The following is a 21,993-nucleotide window of genomic DNA, read 5'->3' as shown; positions in this document are numbered from 1 at the left end:
GCCGATATTGAGCCCCATCACTGGCAAAATTAAGTGACCAAAGTTACTTTTATGCAGACCTATCACTTAGCTGTGTAGGCACTGGCATGGCATATTAATGGCACCACTCCTGGCTCCACCCCCGTATTACCCCTTTCCTGCCCCGCTATAACAGGTTAGGTGCCACAGAATATTGGTGTCTAGCTATTACGCCAGGAGCTTCTCCTTGCCAAAATTAGGGAGAAAGGGAGGGTTGAATAGGGAAGGGATGAGGAGATGCTAACCACCTGAGGAAAAACAGAAAGGAGCAGGGCCCAGGGAAATGCTGTCAACCTGAGGAGTGGTTGGATAGATGCTGGGTTATGGGGTAGGGTAGGGTAGGGCCTTCAACCGAGCCATGCCCAGCCACAGGGGAGGGTTGCACACTCAGCTGAAGGTTTGTCTATGTGGTCAGATACCCAGCGTTATACGCTTTGGACCTCTTCCCCGTACACACAGACTGGGAGAAAAGCTAAAGCTGGCCTTCTGCAGTAAAGAAAGTTTTTACTTGTTAAAAAAAAAAACCCTAAGATGCCATTACGCGTTGGAAACAAGATGGGCGCACTCAAGACTTGCTTATGGGCCTGCATCCGTGAAATCCGGTTTTTACCATGTTCCATTGCCTATTAGTAGTTTGACGAGTCCGACAGTATTGCAAGCTCACTGACGGAGTCGCGGACCTAAGAGATAGAGCTTTATGACATCATAGAGACCTTAGGAAACCAGGGTAAGCTGGAAGCGTCGTGCCGAGCCGACGGAGACGGAGGATATAGCGGCCTGTGACCAACGGTCGAAGCGGCCGCAGGGCGGTGAGGTGGAGGAGGCGCGAGGAGCATTTCTGAGCTATAGCTTTTTCGTCTTTATCGCTCTCATTTTCTTTTCTCCAGCTGCTTTTCTTCCTTCCCATTCATTCTGAAGCTTTCGTCGCATTTTTCTCTCTCTCTCTCCTCGCGTGACTCCCATGTGCCTCCGTCTACAGCTTCCGCGTATCACGTTGGAGTATGTGGCGGCCCTTCTCTCCGGGTCCACACCTCCCGTCCCGCCACTGCAGGCAAGTAACGTGAGTGAGGGGACAGTAGAAGATATAGTGATGATCATATTCGTCCGAGAATTTGGGTTTCTTGGGGGTAGTCTCCTAGTGTCTACACTTGCAGCCGGTTATGAGTTGTTGTTGGGGTTTTTGTGTTGGCCCTGCACCTGTTGGAAGTAGCATTTGTAATTCGGGTCAGTAGCAGTGCAATATTTCCAGCTAGCAAAGAACAGAAAATAAATTTCTTTTAGTACAATGTTTGAGCCTTGCTACTATTCTTTTTAATAGGCTTGGCTGTTAAGTTTCTATCTCTAGGGAAAATTTTTGGGGACAGGGTTGTACACTATGGAAACTAGTTAATAATGTAGGCTTCTCTCTTTTATTTATTTATTTCTAAGACTGAGCTAGGCCCTGCAGTGCCGCCTTCTAGAGCCTATATGTTAATGCTGTGGCAGAAAATTTAGTCTTTAAGTTACCAAGCACAGAGTTCTGCCACCATCACTGCCATAGATCAGCCTACCAAAGAAGACAATACTTCCAGTGTTGGCCTCTTTGAAAGTCCTAGTGGTTGCTCTCTTCGGTTTTCAGGGTATGAACCAGGGCACCACTCCGGCGTTGCATAGGGAGGAGGCCCAGTTCCTGAAAGGTGTGGCATATCTGTACCCCCTACCCCCCCCCCCCAATTCATTCTTTGTGGGACCTCAATCTGGTCCTCTGTGTGCTAGCCTAGGCTTCGTTTGAGCCCCTGTGCTTGGTCTCCATCAAGGACCTTACTCTCAAGATGTTTTTTCTAGTGGCCATTACCTCATCTCGTAGGGTTTCTGAGTTGCATGTGCTGTCCTGTTGGGACCATTACCTCTCCTTCACAGAGGATTCAGTTTCCTTTTGCATAGTTTCCTCCTTTCTTCCAAAGGTGAGGTCTCCACTCCATGTCAATCAGGAGGTCTGCTTGCCCTCCTTTGTTGTGGAGGATTTTGCTCCAGCAGACTGGAGGCTCGCAAGCTGAATGTTCGGAGGACTTTGCTCCAGTACCTGAAGGAGTTGATTTTCTTCTCTCTGATTACTTATTTGTTCTTTTTCATAGCCCTCGGAGGGGCCAGGCAGCCTCTAACACCTCTGTTGCAAGGTGGATCAAGGCGGCTATTGAAACCGCCTATCTCTGCAAGATTCTTCTGGTACCTCAAGGTATGAGGGTCTACTTCACGTGAGCTCAGGCTGCTTCCTGGGCAGAGGCCCGGGCAGTGGCTCCTGAAGAGATTTGTAGGTGGCAACTTTGTTGTCACTCCATTCCTTTGCTAAGCACTACAGGTTGGACATGTTGGCCAGAGCCTGCTCGAACTTTGGCAGAGCTGTTGTTCAGGGGTGCATTGTTTTCTCCAGCCAAGTAGATCTGCTTCGGTACATCCCATTTATGCAGAACAGTGTAGCTAGACAATAAGGAAGGAGAAAAACTTATCTGATAGTTTTCTTTCCTTTAGTCATCTACACTGTTCTGCAACCTGCCCTTGGAAAACTTTGGCCTGTGCTTTCCTTTTCAGTAGAAAAAAAAATGATGAACACTAGCCATACACAATGCAATAAGCAGCAATACAGATTCTCATGACATGGCTATATCTTGGAGTATGCATGGTAGTGAGTGCCACTCTGGTGTTATGTTTGCTTTATCATCATTGCAGCTGTAGTGGTTAATGAGCGTGGGTGTATTACAATTCAGTAACAGATCCTTGACACGTGGGAGGGTACTTTCTCGCTTTCTTGGGCAGAGGAAAAGTTGAAATATCTGGGAGTTTGGTTATCGGCAAATTTACAATCTCTCTATGAACTGAACATCGGGCCTCTGAGAGAGTTAACTAGGACCACCTTGCATGCGTGGACCTCCCTGCCTCTCACATTGATGGGCAGGATAGCCCTTTATAATATGATCTTAATCCCTAAATGGGTTTATGTGCTTCAAGTGCTGCCACTTTTTCTAAAAAACAGAGACGAGAGCCTGGTGACACAGATGGTTACCAGATACCTTTGGCGTGGCAAAAGGTCCAGGATGGCGGCAGCGAAACTTTATATCTCGCGGGCGCAAGGTGGGTTAGGATTGTTAAACCTCAAGTATTTCTCTGTGGCTAGTAACATGCGTCACCTATTGTCATAAGAATTATTTCTCCTGCACGGCAGTAGAAACTCAGGCCTTCTACCCACGCCACTTTAGTTCCTGGTTACATGCGCGGCCAGGGGAAGTCAATACGCCTAGATACTTTGCACCTTTGTTGTCTCCTTTAAGACAGACCTGGCGTTGGCTGTGCCGCCAATATGGTCTGTCAGCGATATGCTCCCCACTGTTATCAATCCGGGGTAACTAGCATTTTGTGCCGGGCAACACGTCCCTTCAATTTGCCGATTGGGAGGCTCATGGCTTAATCTATATTCACCAGTTATATACAGAGGAAGGAACATTAAAAACACTGGATGACTTAACTAGAGAATTTGGTAACATAAGGAAAGATTTCTTTGCAATATTTCAGTTACGCCATTATTTACGGTCACTCCCCCCCGAGCAGCTGGGTCCGATGGTGTGGGACAAGCTATTGTAGATGTTGGCCTTGGATGCGCAGGGGGCAGTTCCTCTAAAATACTATCATACGGACTCACCTTGGTGAATATGACTATGATCACCTGGCAGCACAGTGGAATAGAGACCTAGCTGTTGGAATCAGTGCAGAGCAATTGAAGGCATGCTTTATTGATATTCCCAAAGTTGCAGAAAGTGTGGCGTTGTGGAAACCTAATACAAATTTTTAGCGAGGATGTTTTTCTCTCCACATAGATCCTGGCGAGCGAAGATGGAGAGTGAAGATAAATGTTTAAAATGTGGAGACTCACCGGCCGATCTGGGACACATGTTCTGGAGGTGCCCAAGGGTGTTGGGTTTTTGGACACAGGAGTGTACCCATGTGTCTGACTTGTGGCGACTCTCCTGGCGTTGGAAACCATTGTTGTTGTTTGACAGATTCCATTTGTCCCAAATCTCCCCAAAAGGGTTACTTCCGTTCCTTAACCGAGCGGTCTTGATAGGAAAGAAGGTCATCTTGCATTTGTGGATTACTCCAGATCGCCTCTTGCTGTCACAGTGGCGGGCGAGGATGATTTTTCTTTGCTCATTGGAGCGTAGAGCGGTGGGTGACCTAGCTTCACCGAGAGGAGAGGTATTCTGTCAGACTTGGGCCCCGTTTTGGGACTCTTTAACGGCGGTGGCACGGAGCAGAATACTCAATTCATAAGGCATTAAAAGGAGCTTGAACGCTGGCACAGCAGAGGGAGGGTAGAGGGGATATGTGGTAAACTAGGTTTGCAGGTAAGGTGGGAGGTAGGGGGAAAGGGTATGGAAGGGGGGGGGAAGGAAGAGGTAAACAGGGTGATGGTATGGATCGATATCATTGGACATCTCTCAAGTATCTTGTTATTCTGACGCACCTGAGCTAACTAGATATTCTCTGTTTGTTTCATTAAAAACCATGAGTGAATGCCAACAGAAGCGGTAGTAACCGTTGGAGGGCTATCAGACACAAGGCCCTACGCATATAGTAACATAGTAGATGATGGCAGAAAAAGACCTGCATGGTCCATCCAGTCTGCCCAAGAAGATAAATTCATATGTGCTACTTTTTTTATTTGTACTGTCCTCTTCAGTGCACGGTATGCTGTATTGATTAATATCATGCACTGTGTGATGTGATGTTGGTTGCCCGGTTGCTGACAAGTACTGAAACTGAGACAAATAGCGCTGTATAAGTAACGTAGAGTAATAAGATGACAGTAAAACAAATGCAAGTAAGGTGCGAGGAATGGACAATGGTGGGTGGGGGGGGGGGGGTAAAAATTTTAAAAATTGTATAGTGATATGGATTCAAGGTTTGAAAAATTGAATTTGTATATTGTTCTTTAACTGCAAATTTGTATCAGTTCTGACTTTCTCAATAAAAAAGATTCAACATAAATGTCATTATTAGAGAATGACACAGAAATGGCGACAGAGCCTCCTGGGACAGGGACAAACTTTGTCCCTGTGTTATTCTCTAAAAGCTTAAGACTAGCCTTAAGCAGGCTGTTCCAACTAGATGGAATGGCATCTATAAAATGCTAGTTATCAATATGTAAAATCTTAACTCGTCTTAGACAACTGGCAACTGAATTCAATCATTAAAAATAAAAACCTACTTTTGAATTTAAATGAAGCACCTGCTTTTGCATTTAAATGATATCATTTGTGTCTTGTCTGCCTTTGATGTGGCAACTAGTGTCTTATTTGCTGATCAGATTCCTACCATCTGCAACATCCTTTCATCGGTACCCAGTCAAAATAGCCCCGGCAAAATGGCCCCCAACCAGTGGCGTACCAAGGGAGGGGTGGTGGGGGCGGTCTGCCCCGGGTGCACGCCGCTGGGGGGGTGCCGCAGCACGCGCCTGCTCTCAGTTCGCTGACTTCGCGCGTTCGCTGCAGCTCCCTCTGCCCTGGAACAGGTCACTTCCTGTTCCGGGTCAGAGGGAGCTCCAGCGAACGCGCGAAGTCAGGGAACTCTGAGCAGGCGCGTGCTGCGGCACCCCCCCCCCCCCCAGCAGCGTGCACCCGGGGGGGGGGCGGGGCGCTGCCCCGGGTGTCCGCCCCCCTAGGAACGCCACTGCCCCCAACAAAAAAGCTCCAAACATAATAGCCCCTGACATAACAGGCACTGTCAAAATAGCCTGCCCACAATTTAACCCTTGACAAATTAGCCCCCCTGACAAAAGGGCCCGATCAGGCTGCCCAGAATATGACACTGCATTTTTTTCCTAATAATCTTACCTTGCCAAACAGGATAAGGTTGGTAAGACTATGAAAATGATGATAATATTGTTGTTGTTTTTTTTAATTTGCCTGTTGATGGAAGAATAGTTTCCTTAAACAGCAGAACAGATTATGAACTCCAATTGGTAGCTTTACAATTTTGTTTATATATGCGTTATACAATGTAATGCTGGTAGGAGCCTTTATCAGTGAAGATTTCACTTGTAGTTTATCAACTTTTTATGATGTGTTATTTTTTTCTAGGGGACTATTTTGTCAAGAGTTATTTTGTGGCAGGGGCAATTTTGTTAGGGACTGATTTGTCAAGGGCGATTTTGTTATAAGGCTGTTTTGTCAGGGCTATTATGTCGGGGTGCCCCTTTCATCGCATGCCCAGTTGCTCAAGCAACTTAACTGCAACAGATTCATCCGTTGTTGCTGGCATCAAGGAGCATTTCCAACACTTAATTGACATTTATTTACCTGTTCACTATACAAGGTTGGTTCTCTTATAGATCCATGTCTGAAAGACAATCCTGTTATTAGAGAATGACACCACTACCACAGATATGCTGTGGTATACCGCGATAAACCTGAGGTAACGGCAACACAAAAAAAATTCCCGCAAATGCGGGAACAAAACTTAGAACGGTAAATAGCCTTGTTCCTGTGGTTAAAAAATCCTCTCCTCCTTGCAGGTGTCACCACTTAACACTTTCCTGCAGTCTGCTGACAGCATCAGCAATTCACACAGGCCAGTTCCATGGCCTTCCTCCTGTCCAAGTCCTGCCCGCTCTACTGCAACTTCCTGCTTGACTTCAAACAGGAAGTTTCAGTAGAGAGGGCGGGACTTGACAGGAGGAAGGCCACGGAGTTGTCCTTGATGAATCGCTGCTGGCTGCAAGAAAAGCAGTGTGCTTACTTACCTTACTGACGCGTACAGCGGCCCCAAAAATGAAGGGCAATGATGCAAGGAGCTGGAAGAGAGCGAGTAGGAAAGAGCTGACTGAGATGGTTAGATTGAGAACATGAGACTTCATGTCGGCTAAAGCCCATGAGGTTAGTAGTTTCCCTTCCCTCTCCACGCAGCCGTCATCCCTGTTCACCTATGAGCTGCTGCATCCACGTTGTAGTTCTTTATTGTTGGTAGCATTTTTATTTGGTCTCACTTACATTTTCAAGCATGCCGGCTTGTGCAGCATACAGATGTACAAAGAGGAAGCATTGGTTTTCATCCATTAGAATAGTAATTAGTTCTAAATTGTGAATCATGTCATTTGGGGGGGCTGGTTGTAGGGACTCCCTGTATTTGTGCAGAAATCTTTTCACCTACTAAAGGGCCACCAAAATAGACATGTTATCAGTATCAGGTGCTTTACAATCAAACTTACTATTTATAAGTACCATTAACCCATTAGTGCCCAATGTTCCCATATTTGTTTCCCCACATATGGGAACGTTGGGCACCAATGGGTTAAAAAAAAACATTTAATTAGGTTGAGACCTGGAAGCTGCTTTTAACATCTTTTTTTCCCCTGTACCTACATCAAAAGGAGAAGATGGCATGTGGGAACGTGCTCCTTTTGTTTTGTGGAATTCAGTGACGTATTAAATAATGAGGGAAGGGCTTCCTTCATGCAGAAATTCTGTCCAGAGTCAGTCTAAATGTGGCAACATTGTCCAGTTTGTGGCTTGTGCAGATGGGTGTCAGATTTCGCGGGGATGGGGACATAGTTTACGGGGGCAGGGACAAACGTTCCTATGTCATTCTCTACCTATTATCTTCCCAGATGATGTAAAAACATAGACAATCAAATCTTTGAGAAGGTTGACCCAAAACCAGATTGAAAATAGATATTAGCAGTTTTCTCAGCGATTTTTGTGGAACAATGCCTCCTTTTGAAGGCTATTGTTAATGATTTGGACAGTTATTTTTTAAATTATAATTTTCAAAAATATAATTTCAAGCACAGCTGACAAAAGAAAGGTAATATTGCTTACACAATAAATTCTATTCATCAAGACATCAATGAAAAATAGAAAAATCAAAATAGGAAACTACATAGTAACATAATAAGTGACGGCATATAAAGACCTGAATGGTCCATCCAATCTGTCCAACAGTCATATTCATTCTCAATTCAAGATTAAATTAACAATGAACATACTATATACTTAATCATGGTCTTTCTTTGTTGTTTCTGGGACATAGATTGTAGAAGTCCACCTGGCTCTGTCCTTATGTTCCAACTACTATTGCATCATTATCTGTTAAAAAAAAAAAGGGAGGAAGGAGAGGGAAAAAAAACCCAATACAGAGAATTCAGAGCAAAGTAAAGGAGAAGGAGAAAAAGAAAGAAAGACTTATCAATCAGGAGAATCAGAAATTAGGAGGCGGAATTTCCAAATACAGCACTTTAATAAGCATGAGTAATAGCAACCACAAGATCCAACGGAGATTCTTGCCATAAATAAAACTCTTCAATTTTTGAGGATCAAAGAAGACAAAATTATTGCCTTCAAATTTAGTCATTAGTACATAAGTATTGCCACACTGGGACAGACCAAAGGTCCATCAATCCCAGCATCCAGTTTCCAACTGTGGCTAATCCAGGTCACAAATACCTGGCGAGATCCAGAAAAACTTCAATACATTTTATGCTGCTTATCCCAGAAATAGCACTGGATTTTCCTTGTCAATTTAATAATGGTCTATGGATTTTTCCTTTAGGAAGCCGTCCAGCCCTTTTTTTAAGCCTCACTAAGCTAACTGTCTTTACCACATTCTCTGGCAACGAATTCCGGAGTTTCATTACACCCTCCTCCCCAGTCCCGTCCAATCTTAACCAATACATTTAGGAATCTTCAGGTTACTGACCCTTCTACTCTGTCCTCCAATGTTTCAAATCTCTTCTTTACCACTATGTTATCCAAGTCTGTCAATGCGAAGGCTGCAGTATGGGGTAAAACAGATTGCTATATCTCAGCAAGTATTGAATCGGCAAACATAAAACTTTACCAATGTTCATTGGGGACATGTGTGAATGTTCACAGAAAATTTCATCGAAATCCGTGATGGTTGCGCAGGGACCACCAGACCACTTGACATGGAATGACACTATTCTCTCCTCTGCTCTGGATACTCTCGCTCCTCCCATTCCCCGTTCTGTAAAACGTACCAAACCCCAGCCTTGGCTGACCTCTAGAATCCGCTACCTACGTTCCTGTGCCGCTCTGCCGAACACCTTTGGCTGAAATCCTGTGCCCATTCTTACTTCATACATTTCAAATTTTTGCTGATCTCCTTCCAGTCTGCTCTTTTACTGGCCAAACAGGACTATTACATCCAGTTGACAAATTCTCTTGGTTCAAACCCTCGACGTCTCTTTGCCACACTGAACTCTCTCCTCAAAGTGCCTTCACGTCCAACCCCCCCTTCACTTTTCGCCTTGACTCTGGCTGAGTTCTTTCATGATAAGGTTCACAAGATTAAGCTTGAATTCTCAACCAGGTCACCTCCACCTCTCCTTCCCTTAGTCCATTCTCTCAACCCTCCAACACCTGCCTCCTTTTCTTCCTTTTCTGAAATCACTGAAGAGGAAACTACACATCTTATTTCTTCCTCGAAACTAACTACTTGTTCCTCTGATACTATTCCCACCCATCTACTTAACATTATCTCTCCTGCTGTCATCCCTTTTATCTGTCATATCCTCAATCTTTCACTGTCCACTGTGACTGTTCCTGATGCCTTCAAACATGCCGTAGTCACACCACTCCTTAAAAAAACCTTCATTGGACCCTACCTGTCCTTCCAACTATCACCCCATCTCCCTCCTCCCTTTCCTATCCAAGATACTTGAACGTGCTGTTCACTGCCATTGCCTTGACTTTCTTTCATCTCAAGCTATTCTTGATCCACTTCAATCTGACTTTTGCCCCCTTCATTCAACTGAAACAGCGCTTGCTAAAGTCTCCAATGATCTGTTCCTGGCCAGATCCAAAGGTCTCTTTTCTATCCTCATCCTTCTCTATCTGCTGGTTTTGACACTGTTGATCACAACCTACTCCTTGATACGTTGTCCTCACTTGGATTTCAGGGCTCTGTTCTTTCCTGGTTTTCTTCTTATCTCTCCCAGCATACCTTTAGTGTATACTCTAGTGGATTCTCCTCTACTTCTATCCCACTGTCAGTTGGTGTACCTCAGGGATCTGTCCTGGGACCTCTTCTTTTCTCCATCTATACTTCTTCCCTTGGTACTCTGATCTCATCCCATGGTTTTCAGTATCATCTTTACGCTGATGACTCCCAGATCTACCTCTCCACACCAGAAATCTCAGCCAAAATCCAGGCCAAAGTATCAGCCTGCCTGTCTGACATTGCTGCCTGGATGTCTCAGCGCCAGCTGAAACTAATCATGACCAAGTGTCAGGTTCTCGAGGCAGAACCGGAATACGTAAGCCCTTGGGCCACTGCCGAGGAGTGGCAGCGGCAGGCAAGACCACCCTGGAACTGGATACACAGAAGAGCAGGACTGGAACTCTGGACTGGAGTAGTACTGAGGCAGGCAACTAGAAAACACAGAACAGGAACAACTTCACCTGCGCTTGTCCATCGTTCCTCCGGAGTGGAGCTTCGGAGTGGGGGTGACCAGCAGGATAAGGCAGGAACTGAAGATCCAGAGGATTAAACCAGGAGCTAACAGAGTCTTAGGGCAGGTAGCGGACAATTGAATAAACCAGGAGCAAAGAGAGTCTTCGGTCGGGCAGCAGGCAGAGGAATAAACCAGGGATAACAGAGTCAGGGCTGAAGCTTCAGCAGCTCCAAACACAGACAGACCGAAAATAGCTGAAGCTTCAGACTCCATACGCAGAGCAAGGCAAAGGAAGGACTTGCAGTCCACAGACACAAAACCAGAAGGGCAGAAGCCCACACGGAAGGACTAGCAGTCCACAAACACAACAGAAGGGCAGCGCCAACACAGACGGACTGGCAGTCCACAGACACAAATAGCAAATGGGCAAGAGCCCCACAGAAAGGCTAAGTAGCAGCGCAACAGTTTGCTCACTAACCTCACGGCCTATTGGCATAACACTTATTTATTTTATCGCATCTGTATCCCACATTTTCCCACCTATTTGCAGGCTCAATGTGGCTTACATAGTTTTGTTATGACATTGACATTCCAGGATATCAGATACAATAAGTGATGTGCAGGGATTAAGGGAAGAAAGAAGGAAGTGATTAGGGGTGGAGTATAGAAGGTGGACTTTCAATGCCGGGTGGGTTGGTGAAGTGGATTAATGAGGTTATAGGTTCTCTTTGTAGGCCTTGTTGAAGAAATATGTCTTCAGAGATTTCCGAAAATTAGTTATTTCGTCGATTGTTTTCAGGTCTGTAGGTAGAGTGTTCCATAGCTGTGTGCTCGTGTATGAGAAGGTAGTGGCATGCATCAGCTTGTATTTTAGTCCTTTACAGCTGGGGAAGTGCAGATTGAGAAATTTGCGAGATGATCTTGTGGCATTTCTGGGAGGTAGGTCCATGAGGTTTAGCATGTAGATTGTGGCGTCTGCGTGAATGATTTTGTGTACAATCATGCAGATCTTGAATGCAATGTGTTCCTTAAGTGGGAGCCAGTGAAGTTTCTCGCTTAGTGGTTTTGCACTTTCATATTTAGTTTTTCCAAATATGAGTCTGGCAGCAGTATTCTGGGCTGCTTGGAGTTTTTTGATAGTCTGTTCTTTGCAGCCAGCGTACAGTGCGTTGCAGTAATCCAGATGGCTTATTACCAATGACTGTACCAGGGTGCGGAAGATGTGTCTCGGGAAGAAGGGTTTTACTCGTTTGTTTCCACATGGCATGGAACATCTTTTTCATCGTATTCTTCACGTGGGCGTCAAGAGTGAGGTTTCGATCAATGGTAACTCCAAGAATTTTCAAGTTTTGTGAGACAGGGAGAGAGCAATATGGTGTGATTATTGTGGAGAAGTTTTTTGTGTTGTTAGGTGAGTACAAGACATTGTGTTTTTTTTCTGTGTTAAGTTTTAGTTGGAATGCATCCGCCCAGTTGTGCATGATTTGGAGGCTTTGGTTGATTTCGTTGTTGATTTCATTTAGATCATGTTTGAACGGGGATATAAATTGTGACATCGTCTGCATACTATGCAAAGGCCCTGAACGCAAGTACAGCACTTCCTTATGAATGCTCTCCCAGATGATGCCACCTGCTGCAGGACAGGAGCAGGGAACACACTCACACCAAGGAGAGGCTTGGAACACATAGGAAGAACAGGCAGGAGCCATCTTGGAAGCTGGCACAAAACAAGCGGGAGCCATCTTAGATGCTGGCTCCTCAGAGAGGCATGGCCCACACAGGTGAGGTCTAGTGAAGCAGTCAGCACACAGAGACAGAGACAAGACTAACACAGAAACAGACAGAAGCCAGCATAGATGCTGACCCCCAGAAATAAGGTAAGTCTGAGGGTGGTCACGACCACAGACGTGACACCAAGACTGAGCTTCTCATCTTTCCCCCTAAACCAACCTCTCCTCCTCCCCCACTCTCTATTTCTGTGGATAACACTATCATCCTTCCTGTGTCATCAGCTCGTAACCTTGGGGTCATCTTCGACTCCTCCCTCTCCTTCTCTGCACATATTCAACAGACTGCTAATACCTGTCGTTTCTTTCTCTATAATATCAGCAAAATTCGCCCTTTCCTTTCTGAGCACACTACCAGAACCGTCATCCACACTCTTATCACCTCTCGCTTAGACTATTGCAATTTGATTCTCACAGGTCTCCCACTAAGCCATCTTTCTCCTCTTCAATCTGTTCAAAATTCTGCTGCACGACTAATATTCTGCCAGTGTCGTTATGCTCATATTAGCCCTCTCCTCAAGTCACTTCACTGGCTTCCTATCCGTTTTCGCATACTGTTCAAACTCCTCTTATTGACCTATAAGTGCATTCACTCTGCAGCTCCTCAATACCTCTCCATGCTCATCTCTCCCTACATTCCTCCATGGGAACTTGGTTCACTGGGTAAATCTCTCTTATCTGCACCCTTCTCCTCCACTGCTAACTCCAGACTCCGTTCCTTTTATCTTGCTGCACCATATGCCTGGAATAGACTTCCTGAGCCGGTACGTCAAGCTCCATCTGTGGCCATATTCAAATCTAAGCTAGAAGCCCACCTTCTTGATGCTGCTTTTAACTCCTAACCCTTATTCAGTTGTTCAGAACCCTTATTTTATCATCCTCACTTTAATATTCCCTTATCTCTTGTTTGTCCTGTTTGTCCTAATTAGATTGTAAGCTCTGTTGAGCAGGGACTGTCTCTTCATGTTCAAGTGTACAGCGCTGCGTACGTCTAGTAGTGCTTTAGAAATGATAAGTAGTAGTAGTACATTGAGTGAAGAAAACTTTTCTCCAATTTTGTATTAAATTTACTACTTTATAGCTTCATTGCATGCCCCCTAGTCCTGGTATTTTTGGAAAGAGTAAACAAATGATTCACGTCGACCCGTTCCACTCCATTATTTTATAGACCTTTATCATATCTTCTCTCCGACGTATTTTCTCCAAGCTGAAGAGCCCTAGACGCTTCAGCCTTTCCTCGTAGGGAAGTCATCCCATCCCCTTTATCATTTTTGTCGCCCTTCTCTGTACCTTTTCCAATTCCACCACATCTTTTTTGAGATGCGGTGACCAGAATTGAACACAATATTCAAGGTGCAGTCGCACTATGGAGCAATACAAAGGTATTATAACGTCCTCACTTTTGTTTTCCATTCCTTTCCTAATAATACCTATCATTCTATTTGCTTTCTTAGCTGCAGCAGCACACTGAGCAGAGGGTTTCAACGTATCATCAACAACGGTGCCGAGATCCATTTCTTGGTCGGTGACTCTTAACGTGGAACCTTGCATTATGTAGCTATAGGTCGGGTTCCTCTTTCCCACATACATCACTTTGCACTTGCTCACATTAAACGTAATCTGCCATTTAGACGTTCAGTCTCCCAGTCACTTAAGGTCCTCTTGTAATATTTCACAATCCTCTCGCAATTTAACAACTTTGAATAACTTTGTGTCGTCAGCAAATTTAATTACCTCACTAGTTACTCCCATCTCTAGATCATTTATAAATATGTTAAAAAGCAGCAGTCACAGCACAGACCCTTGGGGAACCCCACTATCTACCCTTTTTCCATTGAGAATACTGACCATTTAACCTTACTCTCTGTTTTCTATCCTTTAACCAGTTTTTAATCCACATTAGGACACTACCTCCTATCCCATGACTGTCCAATTTCTTCTGGAGTCTTTCACGAGGTACTTTGTCAAACGTCTTTTGAAAATCCAGATACACAATATCAGCTGGCTTGCCTTTATCCACATGTTTGTTCACCCCTTCAAAGAAATGTAATAGATTGGTGAGGCAAGATTTCCCTTCACTAAATCCATGTTGACTTTGTCTCATTAATCCATGCTTTTGAATATGCTGTGTAATTTTGTTCTTTATAGTAGTCTGTACCATTTTGCCCATCACCGACGTCAGGCTCAACGGTCTATAATTTCCCAGATCCCCTCTGGAACTTTTTTTAAATATCAGCGCTACATGGGCTACCCTCCAATCTTCCGGTACCACACTTGATCTTTAAGATAAATTGCATATTACTAACAATAGTTCCACCAGTTCATTTTTCAATTCTATCAGTACTCTGGAACGAATACCATCTGGTCCAGGAGATTTGCTACTCTTCAATTTGTCAAATTGCCCCATTACATCCTCTAGGTTTATAGAGATTTCATTCAGTTTCTCCGACTCGTCAGCTTTGAATACCATTTCTGGCTGTGGTATCTCTCCCAAATCTTTCTCGGTGAAGACCGAAGCAAATAATTAATTTAATCTCTTCACTATGGCTTTGTCTTCCCTGATTGCACCTTTTACCCCTCGTTCATCTAGCGGTCCAACCGATTCTTTTGTCAGCTTCTTGCTTTTAATATGCCTAAAAAAAAGTTTTACTATGTGTTTTTGCCTGCAACGCAATCTTTTTTTCTAAGTCCCTCTTTGCATTCCTTATCAGCGCTTTGCATTTGTCTTGACATTCCTTATGGTGCTTCTTATTATTTTCAGTCTGTTCCTTCTTCCATTTTCTGAAAGATTTCTTTTAGCTGTAATAGCTTCACTTTTTAACCATGCTGGCTGACATTTGGTCTTCCTCCCTCCTTTTTTTAATACATATCCAGCAGATAGCCAAGACCTGTCGCTTCTTTCTTTATAACATCAGCAAAATTCGCCCTTTCCTATCTGAGCACACCACCCGAACTCTCATCCACTCTCTCATCACCTCTCGCCTTGACTACTGCAACCTACTCCTCACTGGCCTCCCACTTAGCCATCTATCCCCCCTTCAATCCGTTCAGAACTCTGCTGCACGTCTTATCTTCCGTCTGGACCGATATGCTCATATCATCCCTCTCCTCAAGTCACTTCACTGGCTTCCGATCAGGTACCGCATACAGTTCAAGCTTCTACTAACCTACAAATGCACTCGATCTGCAGCCCCTCGTTACCTCTCTACCCTCATCTCCCCTTAAGTTCCTACCCGTAACCTCCGCTCACAGGACAAATCCCTCCTCTCAGTACCCTTCTCCACCACTGCCAACTCCAGGCTCCGCCCTTTCTGCCTCACCTCACCCTATGCTTGGAATAAATTCCCCAAGCCCATACGCCAAGCCCCCTCCCTGCCCATCTTCAAATCCTTGCTCAAAGCACACCTCTTCAATGTCGCATTCGGCACCTAACCATTATACCTCTATTCAGGAAATCTAGACTGCCCCAACTTGACGTTTCGTCCTTTAGATTGTAAGCTCCTTTGAGCAGGGAGTGACCTTCTTTGTTAAACTGTATAGCGCTGCGTAACCCTAGTAGCGCTTTAGAAATGTTTAGTAGTAGTAGTAGTACACGGAGTTTATTTGGCTTGGGCTTCCAAAATGGTATTTTTAAACAGCATCCACACCTGATGTAAATTTTTGACCCGTTCTTCTCAATTTATTATAGGCTCCTTTTTGAAAGTTAAACACTAACGTATTGGATTTCCTGTTTATACGTACTCCAAAGCTAATATCAAATCTGATCATATTATGATCACTGTTATCAAGCGGCCCCAACACCGTTACCTCCCGCACCAGATCATGTGCTTCTCTAAGGACTAGGTCTAGAATTTTTCCTTCTGTTGTCGGTTCCTGTACCAGCTGTTCCATAAAGGAGTCCTTGATTTCGTCAAGGAATTTTACCTCCCTAGCATGCCCTGATGTTACATTTACCCAGTCAATATTGGGGTAATTGAGATCACTCATTGTCATCGTGTTGCCCAGTTTGTTAGCCTCCCTACTTTCCGATAACATTTCTACATCCATCTGTGCATCCTGGCCAGGCGGACGGTAGTACACTCCTATCACTATCCTTTTCCCCTTTACACATGGAATTTCAATCCATAGGTATTCCAATGTGTATTTTGCTTCCAGCAGAATTTCCAATCTATTTGATTCAAGGCCATTTTTAACATACAATGCTACCCCTCCACCAATTCAATCTACCCTATCAGTACGATATAATTTGTACCCCAGTATGACAGTGTCCCACTTGTTGTCCCCCTTCCACCAGGTCTCAGAGATGCCTATTATATCTAATTTTTTATTTAGTGCAATATATTCTAACTTTCCCATCTTATTTCTTAGGCTTCTGGCATGCGCATATAGACATTTCAGACCATGTTCCTATTTACATCATGCTCAGTACTTGACATTATTAATTTGCAATCTTTTGTCTGATTTTTATTTAAGAACAAAATACAAGAAAGCAGACTATACATAAACCAATAAACAAACCAAGAGAGAAAAAACTTTATTGAAAACAATACCCGACGTGGCCACGTTTCGCCCTCAGGCTGCGACAGGGGTAAAACTAAAAAAAAAAAAAAAAAAGGGGGATCCAAAATGTACCCCTCTTAATAAGCTAAAATGTCTCAGTGCTCGTTCCTTCATCTAACGTCAACAGAGCTTCCTGCTAATTGTTTGTTCCTATTTACATCATGCTCAGTACCTGACAGTATTAATTTGCAATCTTTTGTCTGATTTTTATTTAAGGACACCTGATCTACTACCAGTGGTGTGCTGGAGCAGGCTCTCACAGGCTCGCAAGAGCCGGTTGTTAAGTTTTTAAGAATTTTGGGAGCCGGTTGTTAAAGTAGGGCCCTCCATGGCTACTTTAACAACTGGCTTCCAAAATGTGGGCTTGGGCCCCCTGCTGTATTATCTTTTACTTTGCTGGTGGGGATGCTGAGCCCTGCCAGCCAAGTAAATAGACTACTGCTGCTTTCCGCTCCTTGTTTCCATCTCTGGGCAGCAGGCTGGGACTTCTGGAGCATGTGAGAGAAGTTCCAGCATGCTGCTCAGAGCAAGATGTTGGGAGTGGTGGCACTCCTTTTATTGGCTGCCAGCAAAGGTATGCCTAGCGTGCCCACACGAAGGGAGGGAGGAGAGGCAAGTGTTGCTCCCCCCCCCCCCGGCCACCCCTGGCCCTTCCAACTGCAGTGCTGGCTACATACGGAGAAAGAGCCTGTTGTTAAAAATTTACCAGCACACCCCTGTCTACTACGGTCTCTTTTGCAACCTCACTATCGGGATACCCTGTCTTCGCTGTTTTGGTGATATCTTTAAAAGATACCTTATTCCGAACCATGTGCTTTTGAGCGACTGTCGGCCTTCCCCCAGTATCTAGTTTATGTTTAAATTATTTTTATTGATACTTCAGCATATTAAACATTTACATTTCACTATACAAATTTCACGCACAAACCATGCTGTATGTAAACAACTGTTTATAGTGGAGTTTGTGCTTATATGGCCCCACTCTGACAGCCTAGTCTCAGAGAGGGCTGTAATTATGTGGGAATTTATTTCTCTGATGTTTCTACTTACCATAAGAAATATATCATTTGGACATGTGAGGCAACAGCGTTTCTATCTCCTTACATCCACCCCAAGATAAAGGACAGAAGCTATGTTCCTTCCAAAAGGATAGTCTTTATTTCAATATAGATAACAACAAATCGGATAAAGCAATTAGGCAGAATAATCAGTAATCAGGTAAAATAGTGAGGCAATAACTTAAGCAATAACGCAGGTGACAAATAGCAAAGAAAATAGGTAATAATAAAGCAGAAAGGCAATGGCAATTTGTCACGAGAGGGAATGAGACCACAGCTGCAAAAGACTTACTCTGTCGATCATCTGACCTTCTGTTTAGATACAGTACAACAGCACCTTATATACACTGGATTGAGCATCAATCCCCCTCCCAACTTGCAATTTCAGCTAAATTCTATGTTACATCAGCTAATTTTTGCCTCACTCTATTGTTTACATAGAATGGTACATACTATCTGAATGTTTATAGAACACAGAATAATGTTTAGAACTTCAGCACTTCCGAGGCCTTTACAAAGGATTGCAGTCGCCATCTTGTTACAGGAATTTCTTCAGTACCCATGTTTATCATAGTGTTATCTAAAAAAACTCAACACGTCTTAACTTTCAAACTGCATATTCAGTCTTGTGTCCTTCTGAATCGTAGAATTAGAGGCACCACCTCTGCCAGGGAGGGGTAAAAGTGCTCTTTAGAGTCAACATGACCTCGGATACACAGCTTTTCACAGCTCTCAGGAAGATTGCTGCTATACTACACAGAATGCTGAAGTCAGAGCTTTCAGAAAGATGCAGTTCTCAGTAAAAGTATAGAAAAGTTTGAGCCTTATAGCTATGCAGTTCATAGGTCATAAATGACCTGTCAGTGATCAGAAAAGTACACATGAATTCACAACATAATACTAATCAGCATCCAAAATTTTTAATATTTTCTCCCCTATCCACCCAACTTCCCCCCCCCTCCCCAGTACCACTGTCAGACCTTGCAACATGAACTAGTAATATTACTATACTTAACTCCTAATAGCAGTATAGCCGAAAATCTTATTAGTTATTGATCTATCCAACCGTAAGGTCTCCCCTCTCTCCCTGTTACAGTCTCCCCCCCCCCCCCCCCCCCCATCTGTGCCCCGTGAGGTCTGGGCTTTGATGACCTCCCGGGACGATGGACGGGAAGTATCCTAAACCGGCTCGTATTCATCCCCCCTCCCCTCACCTTCCCTTATATCTGATAATCATTATAATTGAGAAAAGAAAAAAAAAAACCCTAGCAAGTTCCAGCGTGTGCAGCAGGTAGAAAATCTCTAGCCAGACGCTGACCTATTAGTGCCGACTACCATCTTCGATGGAGTCAATAGCTACAGACTGTTCAAAATCAAGCTCCTTGTTCTGTGTGGGAGGGATTGAAGATATGCATCCCATACTGCTAAAAACAGCTTCTTTTGCTTTGGAGAACTTTAAGCCCCCCTCCTCTCCATTAGCATCAAAGCATGTAAGCGATTTCTCCATGCCCAAAAAGATGGTTGCCCATCATCTATCCATTCACCCAATATAATTCTTTTCCTCAAAATTACCGCTTTCCGCATAAAGAAGACTGTCTCATGCTTATGAACACCAAAGTTTTCATATTTATCTAGGAGTAATCCTGCGGGCACCATCAGCAAAGGGCAACCCCAAAGTCCTCCTACATAGTGTAAAATCGCTGCCCAGAATATTTTCACCTTGGAGCATTCCCATAAAGCATGGAAAAAAGAATTAATATTTTGCCTACACTTTGGGCATATCGGTGTTTAACTCCCCCAACTCGAAACATCTGCTCCTGTGTAAAATATGCTCTATGTAATACCCGATATTGGCATTCTGTCAGCTCTGCACTTATGGAGACTTCCGGAATCCTCTTAATGAGGGTCATGAAATCCGACTCCCCCAAATTCTGATTCCACTTCTCCAAGAGCGCCGTTTGAGATCCAGCCACTGACCGCCGCTGTAACTCCTTGTAGAATGATGAGACAGACAGACCCCCCTCTCTAAACTGACCAAAGAATTCCTCTAAATGAGTACCTAAGTTAAAGGCCAATCCCCCTCTATCTAGGGACTTATGATAATGCTGTAATTGTAGATATGCTAGCACGTCCCTAACTTCCACCCCTCCTTTAGCCTGCATCTATGCCCAACTGAGTAGTTTGCCCTCATCGTCCATCACATGCTGTAAAAGAATCAACCCCCTGCTCGGCCCATCTCCTAAAACTGGCGTTATCCTGTCCTGGGGAAAATTGCAGATCACCCCGAATAGGTATCTGATCGGAAGTTTCCGGGTCTCCCTCCCCCCCCAACAAATGAACCAAATATCTCCACACCTCTTGCAGCGGCCTCAGAAGTATACTATGCCGCAGCCCCTTTGGTAACATCTTCCCAGGTCCTTGCAGCAAATAGTTAACGTGACATGGAGTATAGTATTCCGTTTCAAACTCTATTGGAGTAAAATCTTGTTCGCCTAAAAACCAGTCCCCAAGATGCCTTAACAAACAAGCTTGATTATACACTTGTAAATTAGGCAACCCCAAACCTCCATATTTCCAAGAACCTATAAGATATTTAAAGGCCATTTTTGGTTTCTTCCCTGCCCATCAAAATCTGGATAAAAGTTTCCACTATATTTGCAAGTCCCACTTCAACAACTGGATCGGCAGTATTTGTAGTGTGTAAATCCACCTTGGGAATAGAACCATATTGAATAACTGTATTCTGCCGTGCACCCCCAGTACCTAGTTTAAAAGCTGCTCTATCTCCTTTTTAAATGCCAATGCCAGCAGCCTGGTCCCACCCTGGTTAAGGTGGAGCCCATCCTTTCGGAATAGGCTCCCTCTTCCCCAGAATGTTGCCTAGTTCCTAACAAATCTAAAACCCTCCTCCCTGCACCATCGTCTCATCCACGCATTGAAACTCTGGAGCTCTGCCTCTCTCTTTGACCCTGCGCGTGGAACCATAGCACTTGAAAATGCTACCGTAGAGGTTCTGGATTTGAGTTTTCTACCTAAGTGCCTAAATTTGGCTTCCAGAACCTCTCTCCCACATTTTCCTATGTCATTGGTACCCACATGTACCAAGACAGCCAGCTCCTCCCCAGCACTATCTAAAATCCTATCTAGGTGATGTGTGAGGTCCGCCACCTTCGCACCATAGTAACATACATAACATAGTAGATGACGGCAGAAAAATATCTGCACGGTCCATCCAGTCTGCCCAACAAGATAAACTCATGTGTGCTACTTTTTGTGTATACCCTACCTTGATTTGTACCTGTCCTCTTCAGGGCACAGACCATATAAGTCTGCCCAGCACTATCCCCGCCTCCCAACCACCAGCCCTGCCTCCCACCACCAGCTCTGGCACAGACCATATAAGTCTGCTCAGTATTATTCCGCCTCCCAACCACCAGCCCCGCCTTCCACCACTGGCTCTGCCACCCAATCTCGGCTAAGCTCCTGAGGATCTATTCCTTCTGAACAGGATTCCTTTATGTTTATCCCACGCACGTTTGAATTCTGTTACCGTTTTCATTTCCACCACCTCCCGCGGGAGGGCATTCCAAGCATCCACCACTCTCTCCGTGAAGCCATACTTCCTGACATTTTTCTTGAGTCTGCCCCCCTTCAATCTCATTTCATGCCCTCTAGTTCTACCGCCTTTCCCTCTCTGGAAAAGGTTCGTTTGCGGATTAATACCTTTCAAATATTTGAACGTTTGTATCATATCACCCCTGTTTCTCCTTTCCTCCAGGGTATATATGTTCAGGTCAGCAAGTCTCTCCTCATACGTCTTGTAACGCAAATCCCATACATTCTCGTAGCTTTTCTTTGCACCGCTTCCATTTTTTTAAACATCCTTCACAAGATACGGCCTCCAAAACTGAACACAATACTCCAGGTGGGGCCTCACCAACGTCTTATACAGGGGTATTAAAAACTCTTTTCTTCTGCTGGTCGCACCTCTCTCTATACAGCCTAGCAATCTTCTAGCTACAGCCACCGCTTTGTCACACTGTTTTGTCGCCTTCAGATCCTCAGATACTATCACCCCAAGATCCCTCTCCCCGTCCGTACCTATCAGACTCTCCCCGCCTAACACATA

At 44.4% G+C, this 21,993-nt stretch overlaps 1 protein-coding gene across 3 annotated transcripts in view; it reads left to right on the top strand.

Moving 5' to 3' along the window:
• The first annotated feature begins 575 nt into the window (after nt 1–575).
• The window catches only part of CAGE1 (cancer antigen 1), a 358,253-nt gene continuing 336,835 nt past the window's right edge, over nt 576–21,993 (top strand). For all 3 annotated transcript variants that reach the window (XR_003942755.1, XR_003942753.1, XM_030208903.1), the window contains exon 1: nt 576–745. The gene's annotated coding sequence lies outside the window, so the exon portion shown is untranslated. The remainder of the gene's footprint in view (nt 746–21,993) is intronic.

This window comes from Microcaecilia unicolor, chromosome 1 (genome assembly GCF_901765095.1).
Source record: "Microcaecilia unicolor chromosome 1, aMicUni1.1, whole genome shotgun sequence".
Classification (NCBI taxonomy): Eukaryota; Metazoa; Chordata; class Amphibia; order Gymnophiona; family Siphonopidae; genus Microcaecilia; species Microcaecilia unicolor.
Note: the sequence above shows the minus strand (reverse complement) of the source record. Positions and strands in the feature narration are given on the sequence as shown.